This window comes from Choloepus didactylus, chromosome X (assembly GCF_015220235.1).
Source record: "Choloepus didactylus isolate mChoDid1 chromosome X, mChoDid1.pri, whole genome shotgun sequence".
Classification (NCBI taxonomy): domain Eukaryota; kingdom Metazoa; phylum Chordata; class Mammalia; order Pilosa; family Megalonychidae; genus Choloepus; species Choloepus didactylus.
The window spans coordinates 27,465,859-27,488,994 of NC_051334.1; the positions used below are offsets into that span (position 1 = coordinate 27,465,859).

At 36.6% G+C, this 23,136-nt stretch overlaps 1 pseudogene; it reads left to right on the plus strand.

The window, feature by feature from the left end:
* Window positions 1–682: 682 nt before the first annotated feature.
* LOC119522057 lies at window positions 683–2,283 on the plus strand (annotated as a pseudogene).
* Window positions 2,284–23,136: the final 20,853 nt, after the last annotated feature.

Below are 23,136 nucleotides of genomic sequence, written 5' to 3' on the forward strand. Positions count from 1 at the left end.
GCTATAGGAGCTACTAGATAATATTCATGGCTCAGACTACACAATACAGATTAGAGAAAAAGATATGTTAATTTACAGAATGGTTACAGTTTAAGCAGAGTGCTGAAGCAGAATTACATTAGTCTTTTCTTTTGGAAATTACCTTGATTAGCTGTTAGAGAAGATTAATTTGAAAGATGGGAAATAAAATAGAGATAGCTAAGTGGTTCCACATAAGTAATGAGCAGTAATTTAGGGCGATTCCTTTGGCAGATCAAGAGGGAGATCTTTAATCTCACTGTGGAAAGATATTAAACTAAGATTAAGCAAAAACATAACTCTGACCAATAGTAGGTTACAGGTTACCAGAGGACAGGGGAGAGGGAAAAGGGGAGGGGATGCCATTGCCTAATGGGTGCAGAGTTTCTGTTTGAGGTGATGAAATGGGGTAACGGATATTGGTGATGGTAGCAGAAGACTGAGAATGTAATTAATACCACTGAATCGTACAGTTGAAAGTGGTTAAAATGGGAAATTTTGAATTGTGCATGTTACTACAATAAAAAGTTTTTTCAAATAAAAAAAACCTCTAAAATCACCTGGAAAGGCTGGATATAAGGGCAACCAAAATATTATTGCCTAGCTGATCTCTCACAAGAAAGAAAGGGAAATCATCCATCCTAGTTGTCAGAAATAGAGGGAAATGGAAGACCATCCTAAATTGGTTCAGCTGTTGCTGCTGCGGCTACTGTGAGAAAGGGTTATTGGATGCAAACACCAAGGTCTTGGGTTCCAGTGCCACCTAGGGATAGGTAATAAACTCCTCCAGAACCTGCATGAGATAGGAAGTTGGAAATGAGGCCTCAGGAAATATCCAGGACACTCAAAAATCTGCATCCTCAGTGAAAGAGAGCACTAGAAAAAGAAAAGTCATTAACCAGCATTATAAGACAACTGTGTGTGTGTGTGTGTGTGTGTGTGTGTGTGTGTGTGTGTAAGTCTCCTCTGAAGAAGTCAAACTGTACTCTTGGGCCAAATCAGATTTGGAAACATAAAAGTAAAATTTTAATTTAAAACTTCTTGATATGAAAAATACAATCAATTAAAAACACATGTTTGTGTTCAAAACCAGATTAGATCCAGCTGAAGAGATAACTAGTGATTAGTGATCTGGAAGCTAGGTGTAAGAAATAATTGCTCAAAAATGCAATACAGAGGCTTGGCGCCCGCGGCATCTTTTGTAGCAACAGCGACGGTCGCGCTTCCTCGTGCCGGGCGGTGGTTACCGGGCAGCACCGATGGCGGAGGGCAGAGACCTCAACGGGCCCACCCAATTCTTCGACCCCATGCGGGCGGGAGGATGGCAGCTCCATTTCCTTCTACGCGCGGCCCAGCCCGGGAAGTACCTGCTGTAGACAGATGCTCATCTTGCAAAGCATCTGCACCCTGTGTTGGGTGCAGGAGTCCCGGGGCAGTGCTGCTGGCCCAGCCCGGGAAGGAGCTGGCCGAGGCTTCAGGCGCGAGTTCATCTCCGCGCAGTCCAGGGGAGTGCAACCAGGAGCTCGAGCCGGAGGCCTGTCATCTGGGCCCGGCTTCGGTGGCCCACCAGCCCCCAGAGACTGCCTGGGGCTCTGGCCGAGGGCGCTCCCCGGGCGAGTAGCCTTCATGCACGTGGACGACCTGGCATCCTGACCTGCAGGAAGGCTTACCCAGCACTCTTGGCAGGCCCTGAAGGATAGCTACCACAAGTACCTGCAGGGGCCAGGAGCAAAAGTATCTGTTGGGGGCCGTTCTCTTCCGAAGCTCAAGCAGAAGGCAGAGCAAGACTCAGAAGCTGTCGACAGCAGGGAACGACAGACGAGAGAACTCCAGAGGAATCTCAAGGAAAAGAGATCCAGGAGAATGAAGAGATGGCGGTGGATGAGAGCCCTGATTTTGAAATACATGTAACAATGTGTGATGAAGATCCACCCATGCCTGAGGAGGACTGAGAAACCCAGCCTGAAGAAGGAGAAAAAGCTTCTCCACCAGAGGTGAGAGCTGCCATTAAAATCATCCAGCAGTTAAATGGACAAGTTTAACTTGGATCTCTCAGCAGTTACAAAGGCCTTCCTGAAAAATAGTGGTGAGTTGGCGGCTACTTCCTCCTTTTTAGCATCCGGTCAGAGGGCTGATGGATACCCCATTTGGTCTTGACAGGATGACACAGATTTGCAAAAAGATGATGAGCATTCCTGAGATACATTGGTCAGAAAATGTGGTCCTCAGAATGTAGCTTGGGGGATTGAATTCAGAAAGAAGTAATTGGCAGGATGATGAGAAAAGAAAAAAATAAATGGTGTGGCAGATGAGGCAGGTAAAAAAGATTTGTGACCTTTGAACTTTGGAGAACTCTTACATTAGAATTGACACCTGTCTTTTGAACCTTGTTGCCATTGCTCTGTGAATCATAGATTTTGTAGACAGGCAGAGTTGTGTGTGAGGATAAAAATCAAAGAAATTGTGTATATTTGAAGCTATGCTTGGCAAATGTCAGTAGGTTTATGAAAGGAAAATCTATACCAGGGAGAGATAGATCTATTTAGTAGTAATCCTTTGCTGGAATGGAACCCCTGCTGAATTGGTGACAGGAACTAGTGTCAGAATCAAAGGAGGAAATTAGAAGGCATTGACTTTTTCTGGCAGCAAGAATCAGAATCTCCTATCCCCTGGCAGACGCTCCTCTAGATTGTGATAGATTCCAAATCAAGAATCTAGAAATATAGAAAGTTTTTTTACAAGGTGTTGAACTTGGATTATTCCAAACCCTTGCATCTCCTAGCACATTTCTCACTGAGCTCTGTTTTCTAGACTGCTTTGAAAATCCCATAATCCCTTATCTAACTTAACATTTGGAGACCCTGTTCCTTGGCTGATCTTTTGTCTGAGCCCTATTAGTCAAATGTCTAGCATGTGTTTCTTTACCTATGGCCCAATTTTGTATGAAACCCACGCAAAATCCTAGAGAGTCTCAAGAGCAGTCTTACTCTGTTAACAGTGTGTTCTTATTTATTGATGATGGTTGGTTTTGTGCTAAGGACTGTGTTAATTTTGCAAATTAGTGGATTGATTCCATTTGTCCTGTTGCTTTCATTATTGAAAATAAAATAACTTTGTATTTGAGTCTCAAAAAAAACCAATATGGAGAAATAAAGAGATGGAAAATATAAATGTAAGATTAGAGTAATTGCACACAAAATCAGTCATATATATATATATTTGATTATAGAAGTTGTAGTTTATAGAAAAATCATGCATAAAATAGAATTCATCCTATTAAAACCTTGCATTGGTGTGGTACATTTGTTGCAATTAATGAAAGAACATTTTTATTACTGTTAATAGTACTATTAATTAGAGTCCACTGCTTTACTTTATGGTTTACTGTGTTACGCATTTCTATGGATTTTTTTAAAAAAAACTTTTTTCTACTAATATATATAAAACTTAAAATTTCCCATTTTTAACCACATTCAAAATATATTTGAGTGCTGAGAATGACGTTTACAGTGTTAGTCTACCATCACCAACATCCATTAACAAAACTGTTCTGTCATCCCAAATGAAAACTGTACAATTTAAGCATTAACTCCCCATTCTCTACTCCTAGCCCAGTCCCTGGTAACATAAAATCTAGTATCGGATTCAATGAATTTGCTTATTCTAATTATTTCAAATCAATGAGATCATACTACATTTGTCCTTTTGTGTCACTTGATGGACACTTGGGTTATACAACATTTTGGCAATTAGGAATAATGCTGCTATGAACATCAGAGTGCAAATATCTATTTGAGTCCTTGCTTTCAATTCTTTGGGGTTTATGTATAGAGGTGGGATTGCCGGGTCATGTGGTAATTCTGTATTTAACATTCTGAGGAACTTTGAAACTGAAAGAGAGAGAGAGGCCCTGTTTTCAATTCTTTTCTGCATATACGTAGTAGTGGAATTGCTGCACCATATGGTAGTTCTGTACCTAGCTTTCTGAGGAACTGCCAAACTGTCTTCCCCAGCAGCTGCACCATTTTACACTGCCACCAGCAACGAATGAGTGTTCCTATTTCTCCGTGTCCTCTCCAACACTTGTTATTTTCTGTTTTTTTGATAGCAGCCGTTCTAATGGGTGTGAAATGGTATCTCATTGTGGTTTTGATTTGCATTTCCGTGATGGATAATGATGTTGAGCTTCTTTTCATGTGCTTTCTGGCCATTTGTATGTCTTCTTTGGAGAGATGTCTGTTCAAGTCTTTTGCCCATTTTTAAATTGGATTGTTTGTCTTTTTGTTATTAAGTTGAAGGATTTCCTTGTATATTCTGGATAGTAAACTTTTTTTGGATATGTGGCTCCCAAATATTTTCTCCCATTGTGTAGTTTGTCATTTTGCTTTCATGATGAAGTCCTTTGAGGCACAAAAGTTTTTAAATTTTGATGAGTTCCCATTTATCTATTTTTTTGTTTGTTGTTTTTGCTTTGAAAGTAAAGTCTAAGAAACCACTGCCTAAAACCAGGCCCTGAAGGTGCTTCCTTATGTTTTCTTCCAGGAGTTTGATAGTTCTAGCTCTTATATTTAGGTCTTTGATCCATTTTGTATTGATTTTTGTATATGGTGTGAGATAGTGGTCCTCTTTTTTTTTTTTTTTGGAAATGTAGATCCAGCTTTCTATCAGGAGGTTTTTGATTACTGCTTCAATCTCTTGACTAGTTATTGATATATTGAGATCCTCTCTTTCTTCTTGAGGCAGTGTAGGTAATTTGTGTGTTTCTAGGACTTTGTCTATTTCATCTAGGTTATCTAATTTGTTGGTGTACAGTTGTTCCTAATATCCTCTTATAGTCCTTTTTATTTCTGTGCAGTCACTAGTAGTAATGTCCATATTTGGGAAGTTTTCTGTCATAATTTCTTTGAATAGTTCTCTTCTCTCTCCTTCTTCTCCCTCTGAATTCCCATAGTGGATATATTGGTACACTTGGTGGTGTCCCACAGGTCTCTTAGGCCATTTTCATTTTTAAAAAACTGTTTTTTCTTTCTGGTCACAGCCTCATTTCAATTGTTTTGTGTTGGAATATACTGATTCTTTTTCTGCCAGTGCCAATCTGTTGCTAAAACCCTCCTGGGAATTTTTCATTTCAGTTATTATGGTCTTCAACTCCAGTGGTTCTGTTTGGTTCCTTTTTAAAATTGCTATCTTTCTTTTGAGCTTCTCATATTGTTCATTTATTATTTTCCTGATATCCTTTACTTCTTTCCCTGCATTTTCCTTCATCTCCTGAACATACTGAAGTTTTCTTTTTTTTTTTTTTTTTAATTCTTTGTCTGGTATATCCACATTCTGGTCTTCTTCATTGATGTTTTCTGGATATTTATCCTCTTCCTTTGAATGGGCCATCATTTCCTGTTTCTTGGTTTGTCTTGTAATCTTTTGTTGATAGTTGGGAAAATTCCGGGCTTCCAGAAAGTGAGACCTCAGAGTCTATAGCCCCATGTGAGGATTTAAACAAATGTGGAACCCGACCACCATTTCAGTACAAGCCAGGATTGGAGATGGAGTTATCCAGAAAGGATTTGTGGAAAGTCCTATTGTCTGTCAGTTTTGACCCTGTAAACTGCATGTAAAGCCTACAAAATTTTTGCAAGATCTGTATAGACAGAACCACTACCAGTCTGGACTGGAGGGGATAGAGAAGGGACAAATTGAAGGAAAAATTTCTTCAAAGACAGACCCATGGAGATTGAGGTCTGGAGTCAAGAGATCTTGGATAGGGAGAATGGAGCAGCCCACACCCATGGAAAGGGTGAGTTTGCCCCAGAGGCAGAGGACGGGCCTTCCAGCTTGATGCTCAGGAAGAGTGTTGCCATCCCAGGCCCCAGAGAGGGTGGAGCACATTCTCCGGGGATTGGGGAGAGCCTGGCCACCACCCCACTGTTCAGAGAGGGGAGAGTCTTTGCCCTGGAGAGGCAGAGTCCGGGTGGCACCCCAATGCTTGAGGAGGGTGGAGTTGAGAAGAAGGTGGTCTCCCCAGTGTGTGGATATGTTGGAGTACTCACCCCAGCGTTTGGAGAGAAAAGGGCCATTGCATAAGCCTTTGGAAAGGGTGGTACAGCTGCCCTCTCAAGCCTCAAGGATAAAACATCATTCTACAAATGACTCTCAGACTTTGAAATCTAATGGAGTTTGCCCTGTGGGTTTTTGGAAATGTTTTGGTCCCTTGAACCCTGTTTTCCTTTCAGAAAGTTTACCCTATGACTGTCCCTCTTTTGTATATTGGCAGCAGATAACTTGTTCTGAGTTTCACAGGTCCACAGCCAGAGGGGAATTTTTCTTTAGGACAAGACCACACCTGTGACTAATTTTGATGGGATCTTGTATTTACCTATTGTTGCTGAAAGGATTCAAGCTTTTGTGATATTGTGATGTGATGAATATATTTTGTATTTGGAAAGAATATGTCTTTTGGGGGTCCAGGGGGTGGAATGTGCTAATTTGGATATATTATGTCCCACCAAAAACCATATTCTTTAATGCAGTCTTGTGGGGGCGGACATATTAGTGTTGATTAGGTTGGAAACTATTGATTGAGTGTTTCCAAGGAGATGTGACTCAATCAACTGTGAGCGAGACCTTTTATTAGATAATTTCCATGGAGGTGTTACCCCATCCATTCAGGGTGGGTCTTAATTAAGTCACTGGAGTCCTATAAAAGAGTTCACAGACAGAAGGAGCTCAGAGCATCTGAGAGTGACATTTTGGAGAGCAGCTGAGACAGACATTTTGGAGACGGCCACTGAAGGTAGACTTTTACTAGTCTGGAGTTTGCCTGGGAGAAACTAAGATAACAACCCCAGATGCCTAGAGAGGAACATCCTGGGAGAAAGCCATTTTGAAACAAGAACCCCAGAGCAGATGCCAGCCTTGTGCCTGTGCCTTCCCAGCTGACAGAGGTTTTCCAGATGCCATCGGTGTTATTCGGTGAAGATGCCCTATTGTTGGTGCCTTAGTTTAAACACTTTTATGGCCTTAGGACTATAACTTTGTAACCAAATTAAACTCCCTTTATAAAAGCCAATCCATTTCTGGTATTTTGCATAATGGCAGCATTAGCAAACCAGAATAGTGGGTCTTACCTGGGAATATGGGAGAGCAGGGAGGTCCTTTGGTTAGCCTGTTCTTTGAAGAGATAAGGGTGGAGGGATTTCTCACACATTACTACTTTCCTGGAACATAGGGCTCAGATAAAGTTCAATACTGTCAGTCTTGCCTTTTGTTCAAGATGAATGAATATCATTATCTCTTAGCAAGTAAGAGGCTGTCTTAAATCCTCCTGAGTGGGGTGAAGCAAGGTCTAAGAAATAGTCTTTCAAGGATTTTTGTTGGCATTTTTCCTATAAAACCAGTTGATCTATCTGTTCAGAGGCCAGTTGTTTTAGGGTTCTGGAGAACAGGCATCTCAAAAGGGGTATGCTTAGAATGAAAAAGAGAAATATTAATATAAAAGCTTGCATTAACAGGGAGAGAGAAAGTCAATTAAATCTCTACCAGGCAAGACAGAGTTTGCTATCCAACAGTGCAAAATATTACAAAGACAACAAACAAGGCTAGAATTTGATAACCCAGAAGGGTGTACTACAGAGAATGCATTTTTCCCATTGGAACACAAAATCTCTCTGTATAGTCTCCTCCATTTTGATCAAATATTATCTCAAAGAAAGATTGTTCTTTAACACAAAATAAGACTGGTCTCTTTTCATTTGGCCTGCTTATTTACATAGGTGCAACAAGAAAGGTAATTTACCATATGGGCCTTCTTAAGCTTGCTTTCCTAAAAGTTTTTGTAAGGAATATCAGAGTGGATATTTAAAAGCCTCTTGAGGTTAGGAAACCAAGCCAAATGCTTACCATCAAATTTTATCTGTGGTACATATAAGTTTGGGTTAATTCTTCTCTTACTGAGTTACCCAAAATATCCTAAGCTTCCTAGGTCTGCCAAGAAGTGATCTTCCTTACTCATCTGCAAGTCTGGGAACCCTGTAAGCCAGGTACCAGACTACTTTTAACAAGAGGTTTTGTAAGCCTTGGCTTCATAAAGTCAACTTTAGTTCATTGAAAGTATCTGGTTATATCTAACTATATGAATATCATTCTCAAATATGATATTCCAGGCAAGGCCAATATTTCCATGTCCTGTTGTTGTCTAATATCAGACCACACAGAACCAGAACGCTGATGAATAGAAACATTATGGACAGTGAGGAGAGGGCACTGACAATTCTCTAGGAAATTCCTATGCTATATTCAGCACACAATTTATGAAATATTTATATTAATAACATTTTACACACACCCGTAAGATTTAACCTAGAGTAGGCTAAGTATCTATTCTGATTTGACAACACATCTCATATAACTCATCAATAGTAACATATCAAATGAGCCTAATTATTCCTAGCAGCTCTTTTTACAAAGTGAAAGAACAAATCCTTTGTGATTTTCTAAGGGCCCACTGGAAGACAGTTTGAGGTCCAAAAGATGTCAGTTAGGATTCACTTTGGGAAGGCAAAACATCACAAATTTTCAGGAGTTTGAACTCTTGACTAAAGTAAGGTCATGGGTTACTGAGAAATAATGACTGCATATATAATCAAAGTGACTATAAAAGATTTTTAAAATAAACATAGGAAGTAAAGGAGCTTAACTCTTTCTAATGGAGAAATCTGTTTTCTTAAATAATCAAGGACATAACAGAGTCAACACAAATTTGTAAATTTGCATTTAACCAAGTCATTATTCTAACAAGCTTTAGTTCAACAGTGATTATGTTTTGTAGTATGTAAACATGAATATTCTTTCCAAGACCTTTAGGTAGCTTAAAACCTTGGACTGATACTAAACTGATTTAAATCATGGATAGTCATTAGATACCTAGATCATTCTACATAAGATAGAATCCTGAAACATTGATTATGAAACATAATTCAAGTTTATGTAATTTTGCTTCTTATTTTTTATGCTACAGAGATGTTATATATATTTGACTATCTTAAGGAACAGAAGTAATGCTAGCTTTAGCTTATCCTATCAGGAAACCTATATAAATTTATGCAGAACATATCCAAGTGGAATAAAGATTTACATGTTTATTAGACTTAATATTAATAAATCAGAGAAGACAAGACTTTTTGTTAAACCAAAAATATTAAGCCAGTCTCATTTGCCAAAGATTTACCTAAATTATGTGGATTTGAATTCTTAAAGCATTTCTGAGTTGGTTTCTGTAAGGATACTTTAAAAATCTAGCACATTAAAATTCTTGGGAGTTAACTTTCCTTATTTTATGGAAATTTTGGGGATGCTTTTTTAATGTAAATTCTTATTTATCTCTGTAAACCAATCAGAATAGAGCACCTTTAATTTGAGATGTGATCATCTTATTTGTTTATCGTTAATACCATCCTATTGTGGGATTTATTACATATTCCAAATGAGCAGTAAATTTTATGAGTTATGGGCATATACATATACAGACAGACACAGAGCTTCAATTCTAAAATTTCAACCATGGTTCAAGCATAAACACAGAAATATAAAACTTGCCTGTCCAGGTATCCACTTCCCAGTGGGCATGAAATTGTTCATTGATTTGAGCTCAAAGTAGACAAATAGACAAACAGAAAAGACTAACAAGCCAGATTCTCTGTCATCTTTCACCCAACAGAGACAAGATCTCTATAAACCATTAGTCTGTTTACAGAGATAATCAAATGTCAGACAATGAAACCAAATGAAGCTAGCACCAGAAATCAAGCAAGTACTCAAAAAGAATCAAAATCAAATCTTTATTTTGGACAAGATTCTGGAGCATAGGATCAGGAGTCATATCCATCATTGGGTCCCAGATTGCCAGTCAGAAATTGAGTATCAAGGGCTCTGAGAGCCCTTGTTACCATGGTGGAGTAAATGAGGATCCAAAGGCAAGGTCCAAGTCCATCCAAGTGATGGCACCAAACTATGAAAGACAAAATGTACCAGAACAATTAAGGATGATTTTATTCAGGCTATTGCAATAGGGAGCACACTTATTAATGGGGAACATCTCAAAGAAAAGGAAGGAAGCCTAGAGTTCATAGAGGCAAGTAAACAAGGGAATCGGGTTTTATAGGAGTCATGAGGAAGGGTGGAGATGGGTCTTATAGAATATAGGAGGGCAGGGTGGTCCTTTGAGGTTAGCTGGTTCTCAGACTGCAAAAAGGTGGGGGAATTTCTCAACCATCACTGCTTTCTGGGAGCACAGGGCTCAAAGTGCCACATTGTCTTTACAACCAATTAAAATTGTCATATAGTACGGATTAATTCTGACTTGTGATTATCCTTGTAATTATCCTTGTAATTATCACTGAAGTTGCGTATGTTACTCCATCAGAATGGGGGGGGGGGTGGTACCTAGTATAAAACTGATACTGAACAAATGCAGTGGGTTCTCTGCCTGATGCGCTTAACAGCCAATCTATGACACTGGGGTTTCAAAGAGAGAGAACAGATGGTCTATGGGCCCAAAAATCTGTCTCCCCAGTCTAAGGAGTTCAGGGTTTTTATGGATTCAAACAAGGGGGAATGGAGTTGGTACCATTACCATAGTATGTATACACAAGGCTGAGACTAGGCTAGAATAACCATTACAATAGTAACTGTAAACAGGGCTGAGACTAGTTGAGTTTCAGTAATTTCAGGTATTAACTTTTGCCTATTCTACCATATAGAAAGAAAAAACATCTATAGAATTATTCAGTAATCATAATCATTTGTTAATTCTTAATTTCTCAGTTTCAAAACTACAAATCTCTTAGTACCATGCCATGCACATTGAATAAGTTTAATAAATGCTATTAGCTTACCCACAGACTAAACTCTTCAATATCTTATTTCTTTATTTACAAAATCTTATCTACTTTGACCAATTTTCCAATTTACAGTTCTAAAATATGAATGGTTAGTTGTTTTGTTGTTAATAAAAACAATATTTTCACTAATCTATGTAGATATAATACTAGAAAATTCCTATCTTGGTTTTCTGGCAAAGGAAAACCAAAGTAATTGTTTCAGAGTAGGGGGTAATTTTATAGAAATTACCATGCATTGGCATGGTAGAGACGCATATATACTTTCTCCCCACCCCTCATGTGCAATACTAATATTGTGTTAAACTGCCAACAGATTTCTTTTTCAACTCAATTACTTTCCATTTTGCTGCTACCCAAAATGAAGAATGTTTTTGCTCACTCCGTGGAACTTATAGAACACCAGAAATGAAATGCCTCTACCCTAAAAAGCCAAGTCTCAGTCTTTTCAAAATTTAAAACTTATTCTGGTTCTGAATTACAGAACAACATGCAGTCCAGGAACAAAAATGCTACAAGGCCCACATATTTTATATCTATAAATATCTTTAAAATTAAATAGAATTAATTTAATTTAAAAATGGTTTATTTGACAAATTTTCTTTATATGGGAGAATAAGGGAAGATGATAAAAAAGTAGATGGTCTAGGAAATTCAATACATAAATTTTTCAGTCCTTGAAGAAATAAGGAAATAAATAACCTAAACTCTTAATTTTCAACTATTCACATAGCAATTAGCTTTTTGAAAATCGAGGGCTTTTTTTTTCAGTTATGATTCTTCCAATTGACTATACATGAATTAATTAATTCAATGTGTAGCTCGTTTGGTTGCAGAAAAATCAGTTTAATATTTTTTTTAAGTTTCCCAAGCTGTTTTCTGGATAAATGAATTAGGAATTCATAATATTTTATTATCTTTAATATAAACACATTTTAGACATTTCAAATGATTATAAAAATTTACAGTGACTCTCTGTGTTTTTTTGTTAAAAACCTTTTCATCATTTTTAAGAATCAATATAGTAAAAGACTCACCTGTGTGAATTTGCTTTTAAACATATACATATATTATATATATATATATACACACACACACACACATATGTGAACAATACTTATTTTGGACTAATATTCAAATTTTCCATTTAGGAAGAGAATATACAATAGACAATTTTCTTTTGTACTTCTTTGAGAAACTTTTTCCCTAAAAATGTTCTGTGATTCCAGCCAGCCTAAATCCATGGTTTCTGGATGTGATGGACATTTTGGGGTAAGTCACAAAACTCCCAGAACTTTTCTTTGTCCTAACTTCCATTTATGCCTTTGTTAATAAATTTGCCTTTGAAATTTCTGAGCGAATGGTGAGTTTTGTCCCTCCAAGCTAATGAGTTAATTTAACATTTTCTCACCTCTTTGGCATAGTGGCCAGGATCCATAAATTTTGTGGTGATGTGATTTAATCCAATTAAAAGGCCCCTTCTTTCCTACTGTGAGGTAAACTGTACCTGTTTTTTGTTCCTGTTTTCTGGTATTCTTCCCAAAGAGTGCCAGCCCTAGATTAATTAACAGCTCTGTAAAGCCTTCTTTCACTGAAGTGACTTAAATACAGAATGCTGAGTCTTTCTAAGGTCAGGAGACTAAGAATTCCAATCTTTTTCTCAAATTGAAATGTGGTTCTTGGTTATATATGTGTGTTTTCCCTCTCATTGGATATTATAGGTCTGTACATGAAGATTATAAAAATGTGTCATGGGGCACCTTTCCATATATCACTAAACCTATTAAATAATATTGTGAGCCAATTCTGGTTTGTGACAATGAAAAATGATCTTGCCAGGAAGTGAAAGGGCAGTATTTTGGCTGCACTCATTGGTTGAGTTGTAGCTTTGTTAAGAAGTGCCTGTATCTTGCATCCAACACTTAAAGAATGTAGTAAATAACACTGTTACATTCACTTCATTTGAATGGAAGTTACCAAGTATGGGATTTGAACATTTCCTAAGTCTCTGTTCCTTAGAAATCTATGATCTTCCTTAGACAAACTGAGGTATTTCTCAAGGCTCGAGAAAGGTAGAAGGGCTTTATGTAATCACCCCTTTTTCACTATGTTAAAGTTAAATGCTTTTTGTTTATTTGATAATGTTAAAAATAAAGTTTGTGACTCTAATATGGGTATAAAAATGAATGCGTGTCAAAGATTTTATTTTACTCATATGAGGGAATCAGGAAGATGTTATAACCAGCTTAAAGGAAAAGGGAAAAAGCTCAAATTTATATGGAATAAAGGAATTACAAATGGAGGCAATTCCAGGAATTGGGGGATGAGGAGATGTGAAGGGAGAAGGTAATTAAATTTCAATATGAGAGGACAGAATTTACAGGTGTATCAGTTACCTACAGCTTAAAAGGTTGTAAAATATCTCAGGGTAAGGAACAAGGCTAGAAGAATGTGCCTTGACAACCAGAAGAATGTGCTATAGACAATGTAGTTTTCCATTGAAACATAAATTTTTTTATACAGTAACTTCCTGATTCTGTTTGTTCTTGATAACTTTCTTACTGAATTTATATATCATTCTCCATTTATTGGAGTTAAAGGGAAAAGCAAAAAATATACATAAAATACTGGGCTCTAATCTCCTATGTTACTTATTAAAACTATCATAAAAAGGAGAGCTACTTTCAAAGACTGTGATAATTTCTTAAATGTAAAGAAAAAAAGATTGATCTTATGAGTAAAACAAGCATAACATTAAAGAACACATTCAACCTGATTTCATTTATATAGTTCCAAATATAGATAAAATTTAATCTGTTTTGTTTTTCAATTCATACCTATGAAATAAAATTATAAAGAAAAGTAAGGTCATAATTATTAAATCCACATACAAGAGAAGTTCTTATTTGACAAAATGGTTCTGCTGCTAAATTAAAAATTTCTTAAACAATGCATCAAACTAGAGTGGCATATGAACAAGTATACATACCACCACTCCCCATTCCCATGCCCAGGAACTGTGGTTTCCTTTATTGTTTTTATACATATTCAGTGCTTATGAGTAGGGATAGAGCAGAAGAGCTTTTTGCCCAATAAAAGAGTGATCTAATGGCTTCCTCTCTCCTCACACATCACATGTTACCATTATAACAGAAGTTACATAGACATAGATGCACCCAAGACTGGCTTTGATGTGTTCTACTGTAGAGTTTTTCTCAACAGGAAAAAATAGGGGCTTAGATCTAGATTAGGTATTTAGCTATGGACCCTAGCATCCATGTTAAGTAAAGGCCAGCTGTATATGGGCTTGAAAATCCATCAAATTCTGGGAAGAATTGAACCGAATATGTTAACAACAACTTGTATTGTTTAAAAATTGTTTAAAAATATGAATTTTTAAGGAAAATTTAGTGTATGTGATATTATATTGCATTATGTAATGGGCTACATAAATAGTGAATTTTTAAAACAAATTATATAAAATTTGTTAGGGAAATGGCTAATTATGCATTTCAACATCTCAAGAAGAATTTCTTTTAAATATATTCTTGACATGATACTAGTTGTATACTAGGTAAAGTGATCTGGAAGAATATTTTATAAAACCCATGGGGGTTTTCTACACAAGTTATTTCACACAATTTTTGCCAAATAAATGCATCCAAGGCTAGTTCTGGACAGAAGTTTGAAGTCATATTAAAATTAAAATCTATTAATGAGACTTCCTTACTTCAAGTAATAACAGAATTTTAGACTTTGGAATGATTCTTAGATAAATTTTTTTTCATGACTTGGATGTTATCACATTTGTTCTACTTATAAGTTTTCTATGCATGCATCATATTGAAGAAGGATTTATATTTTGTATTATTAACTATAGTCCACTGTCTACAATAGGGTTCACTGTGTTGTACAGTGCTGTTTTATCTTTTAATTTTTAGTCTAGTAACATGTACAACCTAAAGTTTCTCTTTTTAACCAAATTCACCTCTGTAGTTCAGTGCTGTTGATTACACTCACAGTAATTTACTACCATCACCACTATCCATTTCCACACCTTTAACATCAAACTAAATAGAAATTCTGTGCAAGTTAAGCATCAAATCCCCATTCTCCAACCCAAATCTATCTTTTGGTAACCTATATTCTAGATTCTAATTCTTCTGAGTTGGCTAATTATATTTAGTTTAGAGCAGTGAGATCATACAATATTTGCCCTTTCGTGTTGGGGTTATTTCACTCAACATAATGTCCTCAAGATTCATCCATGTTGTCTCAAGCATCAGGGCTTCATTCCTTTTTATGGCTGAATAATATTCCATTGTTTGTATGTACCACATTTTGTTTATTGATTCATCAGTTGATGGACACTTGGATTGTCTATGTCTTTCAGCAATTGTGAATAATACCACTATGATCATTGGTGTCTGTTCACGTCCCTGATTTCAATACTTCTGGGTATATATCTAGTAGCGGGATTGCTGGATCATATTGTAATTCTATTCTTAGCTTCCTGTGGAACTGCAAAACTCTCTTTCACAGCGGCTGCACTATTTTACATTCCCATCAGCAATGAATGAGTGTTCCTATTTCTCCACATCCCCTCCAACACTGTAGTTATCAGTTTTTTCAATACTGGCCATTCTCATGGGTGTGAAATACTATCTCATTGTGATTTTGATTTGCATTTCCCTAATCGCTAGTGATGTTGAGCATCTTTTCATGAGCTTAATAGCCATTTGTATTTCTTCTTTGAAGAAATGTCTATTCAAGTGTTTTGCCCATTTTAAATTGGGTTGACTTTTTATTGTTCAGTTGTAGGATTTCTTTGTATATTCTGGATATTAAACCCTTATCGGATATGTGGTTCCCAAATATTTTCTCCCATTCTATAGGTTTTCTTTTTACATTCATGATGAAGTCCTTTGATGCACAAAATATTTTAATTTTGAGCAGGTCCCATTTATGTATTTTTCTTTTGTTGCTTGTGCTTTGGGTATAAAGTCTAAGAAACCATTGCCTACCACAAGATCTTAAAGGTGCTTCCCTACATTTTGTCCTAGGAGTCCTAGGAGTTTTATAGTACTGGTTCTTATATTTTATATATATTTTATATTTTATATATAATATATATCTTATATATAATATATATAAAATTATATATTTATTTTATTTTATTAAATATATTATTTAATTTATATTATTATATATATTATATTATATATATATATATCTCTTATATTTTATATATATATATATATCTTATATTTTATATATATTTTATATTTTATAGTCCTGGTTCTTATATTTAAGTCTTTGATCCATTTTGAGTTAATTTTTGTATATGGTAGGAGATAGGTGTCCTCTTTCATTCTTTTGTGTATGGATATCCAGTTCTTTCAACACCACTTGTTGAGGAGACTGTACTTACCCATTTGAGTGACTTAGCAGCCTTGTCAAAAATCGATTGGCCATAGATGTGAAGGTCTATTTCTGAATTCCCAATTTGATTCCATTGGTCAGTATGGAATTCCATTGGTCCTTATGCCAGTACCATGCTGTTTTGACCACTGCAGCTTTGTAATAGGTGTTTTGTTATTGTAATTGTTCACATAACATACAATTATCCATAGATACAAAGTATACAATCAATTGCCTCTGGTACCATCATACAGCTGTGCATCCATCACCACAATTAATTTTTTTGTCAATTTTTAGAACATTTTCATTACTCCAGAAAAGAAATAAAGACAAAAAAAGGAAACTCAAATCCTCCCATATTCCTAACCACCCCCACCTCCATTGTTGACTCATAGTATTGGTATACTACATTTGTTACTATTGATGAAAGAATGTTAAAATACTACTAACAGTAGTATATAGTTTGCAATAGGTATATATTTTCCCCATATGCCCCTCTATTATTAACTTCTAGTTAGAGTGTCATACATTTGTTCTGATTCATGAAAGAGATTTCTAATATTGGTACAGTTAATCATGGACATTGCCCACCACAAGGTTCACTATTTTATAAATGCCCATCTTTTAACCTCCACCTTAACTTCTGGTGACATACATGACTCTGAGCTTACCCTTTCCACTCCATTCACTCACCATTCAGTACTGTTAATTATTCTCACAACATGCTACTATAACCTCTATTCAATTCGAAACATTTAAGTTCAACCTAGTTGAACATTCTGCTCATAATGAGCAACCGCTCTCTATTCTTTAGCTTCGTTCTATATCCTGGTAACTTACATTTCATGTCTATGAGTTTACATATTATAATTAGTTCATATCAGTGAGACCCTGCAATATTTGTACTTACGTGTCTGACATATTTCACTCAATATAGTGCCCTCAAGGTTTCTTCATCAACCCATTATTTTTTAAGACTGTTTTGTTCACACACCATACATTCTGTCCTAAGTAAACAATCTTTGGTTCCCTGTATAGTCACATATTTATATATTCAACACCCTCACCACTGTCTATATGAGGACAACTCCATTTCTTCCACGAAGAAGGAGGAAGAGTCAAAGAAGGTAGAAAGACAAAAGAAATAGAAAAAAGAAAAATAAAAAACAAAACATGACACCTTGGAAGCAACAACAGGAAAGATGACATTAAATTAAAGTAGAATAGGCAGACAACATTACCAATGCCAAGAGTCCCATACCCCTCCCTTATGCCCCCTCTTATATGCATTTAAGCTTGGTATATTGCCTTTGTTACATTAAAGGAAGCATAATACAAAGTTTTTGTTAATTATAGTCTCTAGTTTACATTGATTGTGTTTTTCCCCCAATCCCACCCTATTTTCAACACCTTGCAAGGTTGACATTCATTTGTTCTCCCTCATGAAAAAAAATATTTGTACATTTTATCACAATTGTTGAACACTCTAAGTTTCACTGAGCTATACAGTCCCAGTCTTTATCTTTCCTCTTTTCTTCTGGTGTCCCACATGCTCCTAACCTTCCTCTTTCAACCATACTCACAGTAATCTTTGTTCAGTGTACTTACATTGCTGTGCTACCAGCACCCAAAATTGTGGTCCAAACCTCTCACTCCTGTCTTTTCCTATCTGTCTGTCGTGCTCCATTTAATATTCCCTGTAGAGCAGGTATCTTGTTCCAAACTCTCTCATTGTCTGTTTGTCAGGGAATATTTTGAACTCTCCTTCATATTTGAAGGACAGTTTTGCTGGATATAGGATTCTTGGTTGGTGGTTTTTCTCTTTCAGTATCTTAAATATATCACCCCACTTCCTTCTTGCCTCCATGGTTTCTGCTGAGAAATCTGCACATAGTCTTATCAAGCTTCCTTTCTATGTGATGCATTGCTCTTCTCTTGCTGCTTTCAGGGTTCTCTTTTTGTCTTTGACATTTGATAATCTGATTATTAAGTGTTTTGGCATAGGCATATTCAGATCTATTCTGTTTGGGGTATGCTATGTTTCTTGGATCTGTAATTTTATATCTTTCATTAGAGATGGGAAATTTTCATTGATTATTTCCTTTATTATTGCTTCTGCCCCTTTTCCCTTCTCTTCTCCTTCTGGGATGCCCATGACATGAACATTCCTGTGTTTTATGTTGTCTTTCAATTCCCTGAGATGTTGCTCATATTTTTCCATTCTTTTCCCTATCTTTTCTTTTGTGTGTAGGCTTTCAGGTATCTCATTCTCCAGTTCCTGAGTGTTTTCTTCTGCCTCTTGAGATATGCTGTTGCACGTCTCCATTGTGTCCTTTGTCTCTTGTATTGTGCCTTTCATTTCCATAGATTCTACCAGTTGTTTTTTCGAACTTTCAATTTCTACCTTCTGTATGCCCAGGGTTTTCTTTATAGCCTTCATCTCTTTTGCCATATCTTCCTTAAACTTTTTGAATTGATTTAACATTAGTTGTTTCAATTCCTGTATCTCAGTTGAAGTATAAGTTTGTTCATTTGACTGGGCCATAACTTCCTTTTTCTTAGTGTAGGTTGTAGTTTTCTGTCCAGGCATCTGGTTTCCTTGGTTACCCAATCAGGTTTTGCCAGATCAGAACAGTCTCTGGTCCCAGAATGAAGAAATATTCAGTATCCAGTTTCCCTGAGGGTATGTCCTAGAGGATTAACACACCCTGTGCTTTTCTGCCCAGCAGGTGGTGCCAGTCAGCCTGTCACTCCCGACTGGTGTAAGGAGGTGTAGCCTGTGGCTCTTTTGCCCCAGGCTCTGGGGTCTGGTTCTGAATGAAACACTGGTAGTAGATCTGGGCACCACCTCTTTCCTCTTAGGGAAGATATGCCCCCTAGGGAGTTTTTATTTGCATATAAATAGTCCTTTGTTTCTCTGACTGCTATCTACCCTTGTCTGGGTCAGAGCACTGCAAGCTGAAAATGGCTGAGGCTTTCTCTACTGCAGAGCACTGTGAGCTGAAAGTGGCTGAGGCTTTCTCCAGTGAGCCGCTCAGGTCGAGAGAGAGAAAAAGGGCCAGAAAGCCCCCTTTCAGCATCAGTACGCAGGCCCCAGTTTCACCCATTGGCCAGAGATATCACCCGGTCCTCTGGGCTCCCCCTCCCGAGACAGAGAAGTCCCATGGCTCTTCAATGTCAGTTGTCACTAAAAGCCTCTGTCTGCTTGTTGGGGATTTGCAGCTTGCATTAAGCAGTCCATGTTTGCCAATTAAAACCCCAGTTGGAGTTGGACTGAGGTATATTCATTTGTTCAGAGAATGCTGCTCTGTATCTCAGCGAGGCTTTGCCATTTTGGCAGCCATTGGGGTGGGGAGAGGCTCCAGCTCAGATCCACAGTTTCTACTCACAGATTCCATGCTGTGATCTCAGGCATTCCTCCCAATCCAGGTTGGTGCATGGTGTGTGGACAGTCATGCTTGTCCCCCAGCAGTTATTCCAGATCATTTACTAGTTGTTCCTTGTTGTTTATTAGTTGCTCTGGGGGGGACTGACTTCTACTCCTCTCTATGCCGCCATCTTCCTCCATCTCTATAAATAGGTTTTAAAGTCATAAAGTGTGAGTCCTCCAGCTACATTCTTGTTTATCAAGTTGTTTTTGGATATTTGAGGCCACTTAGCCTTCCAAATAAATTTGATAATTGGCTTTTCTGTTTCTGAAAAGGAGTCTCTTGGAAAATTGATTGGGATTGTATTGAATTTATAAATCAATTTGGGTAGAATTGACATCTAACCAATATTTACTCTTCCAATCCATGAACATGGAATGCCCTTCCATTTCTTGAGCTCTTTGATTTCTTATAGCAGTATTTTGTAGTTTTCTGTGTACAAGTCCTTTACATCCATGGTTGAATTTATTCCTAGGTATTTGATTCTTTTAGTTGCTATTGTAAGTGGATATTTTTTCTTGATTTCCTCCTCAAATTGCTCATTACTAGTGTATAGGAACACTACTGAATTTTGCGTATTGATGTTTTATCCCACCACATTGCTGAACTCATTTATTATCTCTAGTGTCTTTGTTGCAGATTTTTTGGGACTTTCTACATATAGGATCATGTCATCTGCAAATAGAGAAAGTTTTACTTCTTCCTTTCTAATTTGGATAACTTTTCTCTCTTTTTCTTGCCTAACTGTTCTGGTCAGGACTTCCACCACAATGTTGAATAACAGTGGTGACAGTGAGCATCCTTGTCTTGTTTGAGACTTTAGAGGGAAAGCTTTCATTCTTTATCCATTGAGTACAATGTTAGTTGTGGTTTTCTCATATATGTCCTTTAATCTGTTGAGGAAGTTTCCTTCTATTCCTATTTGGTGAAGTATTTTTATTGATAAAGGATGCTGGTTTTTGTCAGATGCATTTTCTGCATCAAGTGAGATGACCATGTGGATTTTCCCCTTTGATTTGTCAATGTGATGTGTTATATTAATTGATTTTCTTGTGTTGAACCACTCTTGCATACTTGAGATAAAGCTCACTTGATCATGGTGTATAATGCTTTTAATATGCTGTTGGATTCAATTTGCAAGTATTCATAAGAGAAATTGGTCTGTAATTTCATTTTATTGTAATGTCCTTTATCTGGCTTTGGTATTAGGGTGATGTTGGCCTCATAGAATGAGTAAGGTAGTTTTCTCTCCTCTTCAATATTTTTGAAAAGTTTGGGCAGGATTAGTATTAATTCTTAGAGTGATTGGTAAAATTCACCTGTGAAATCATCTGATCCTAGACTTTTTTGATGTGAGGTTTTTGATGAATTATTCAATCTCTACTTGTAATTGGTCTGTTGAAGTCTTCAATTTCTTCTCAAGTCAGTGTAGGTTGTTCGTGTGTTTCTAGGAATTTGTCCATTTCAGCTAGGTTGTCTAATTTGTTGATATTCAGTTGCTCACAGTATCCCATTTGATTATTTTTATTTCCATAGTATCAGTAGTAATGACCCCCCTCTCATTTCTGATTTTATTTATTTGCATCTTCTCCCTTTTTTTCTGTTTAGGTCTAGCTAAGGGTTTATCTATTTTATTGATCTCCTCAAAGAACTAACTTCTGACTTGTTACTTCTCTTTTTTTTAATTCTCAATTTCATTTATTTCTGCTCTTGTCTTTGTTATTTCTTTCATTCTGCTTCCTGTGGGATAAGTTTGGTCTTCTTTCTCTAGTTCTTCCAGGTGTGCAGTTATGTCTTTGATTTTAGCTCTTTCTTCTTTTTTGATGTAAGCTTTTAGGGCTATAACTTTCCTTCTCTGCACTGCCTTTGCTGTGCCTCTTAAGTTTTGATATGTTGTGTTCTTGTTTTCATTCATGTCAAGATATTTACTGATTTCTTTTGCAATTTTTTCTTTGACCCTCTGATTGTTTAAGAGCATGTTGTTTAACTTCCATATATTTGTGAGTTTTGCTGTTCTCTTCCTGTCATTTATTCCAAGCTTCATTCCACTATGGTCAGAACAAGTGCTTTGTATAATTTCAATCTTTTAAAATTTTCTGAGGCTTGTTTGTGACCCAACGTGTGGTCTATCCTGCAGAATGATCCATGTGCACTTGAGAAAAATGTATATCCTGCTGTTTGGGGGGCAATGTTCTGTATGTCTGTTAGGAATAGTTCATTTATCATACTAGTCAAGATCTCTGTGTCTTTATTGATCTTCTGTCTAGATGTTCTATCTATTGATGAGAATGGTGTATTGAAGTCTCCAGCTATTATTGTAGAGGTATCTATTTCTCCATTCAGTTTTGCCAGTATTTGCCTTATGTATTTTGGGACACTGTGGTTAGGTGCATAAATATTTATGGTTGTTATTTCTTCTTGGTTGATTGCCTCTTTTTATTAAAAATAGTGCCTTTCTTTATCTCTTCTAAAAGTTTTGCTTTTAAAGTCCATTATGTCCAATATTAGTATAGCTACCCCAGTCTTTTTTTATTACTATTTGCATGAATATCTTTTTCCAACCTTTCACGTTCAACCTAATTGTGTCTGTGGGTCTAAGGGGAGTCTCTTATAGACAACATATAGTTGCACCATGCTTTTTTATCCATTCTCCCAATCTGTGTCTTTTGATTGGGGAGATTAATCTATCAACATTCGGTGTTATTACTATAAAGGCAGTACTTACTTCAGTGATTTTATCCTTTATTATTATCTATCTGTTTTTTTACTCTCTTTTTAACCTCTTAGTTACCTTTAATAATAATCTTCATTTATTCTCACTTCTCCAAGCCACTCCCTCCTGTCTTCTCCTTTTAGCCTGCAGAACTCCCTTTAGTATTTCTTGTAGGGCAGGTCTCTTGTTAATGAACCCTCTCAGTTCTGTTTATCTGTGAATGTTTTAAACTCCCCCTCATTTTTTTTTTTTTTTTTTTTTGCCAGATAAAGAATTTTTGGCTGGCAGTTTTTCTCCTTCAGTATCTTAGATATATCACACCACTGCCTTCTTTCCTCCATACTTTCTGATACAAAGTTGGTATTTAGTCTTATTGCAGATCCCTTTGATGTGATGAATTGCTTTTCTCTTGCTGCTTTCAGAATTCTCTCTTCATCTTTGACATTTGATGTTCTTAGTAGTATTTGCCTCAGAGTAGGTCTGTTAGGATTTATTCTATTTAGAGTATATTGTGCTTCTTGGACATGTATATTTATGTCTTTCATAAGAGTTGAGAAATTTGGGGCCATTGTTTCTTCAAATATTCTTTCTGCCCCCTTTCCCTTCTCCTCTCCTCTGGGCTATCCATGACTCATATGTTTGTGAGCTTTGTGCTGTCATTCAT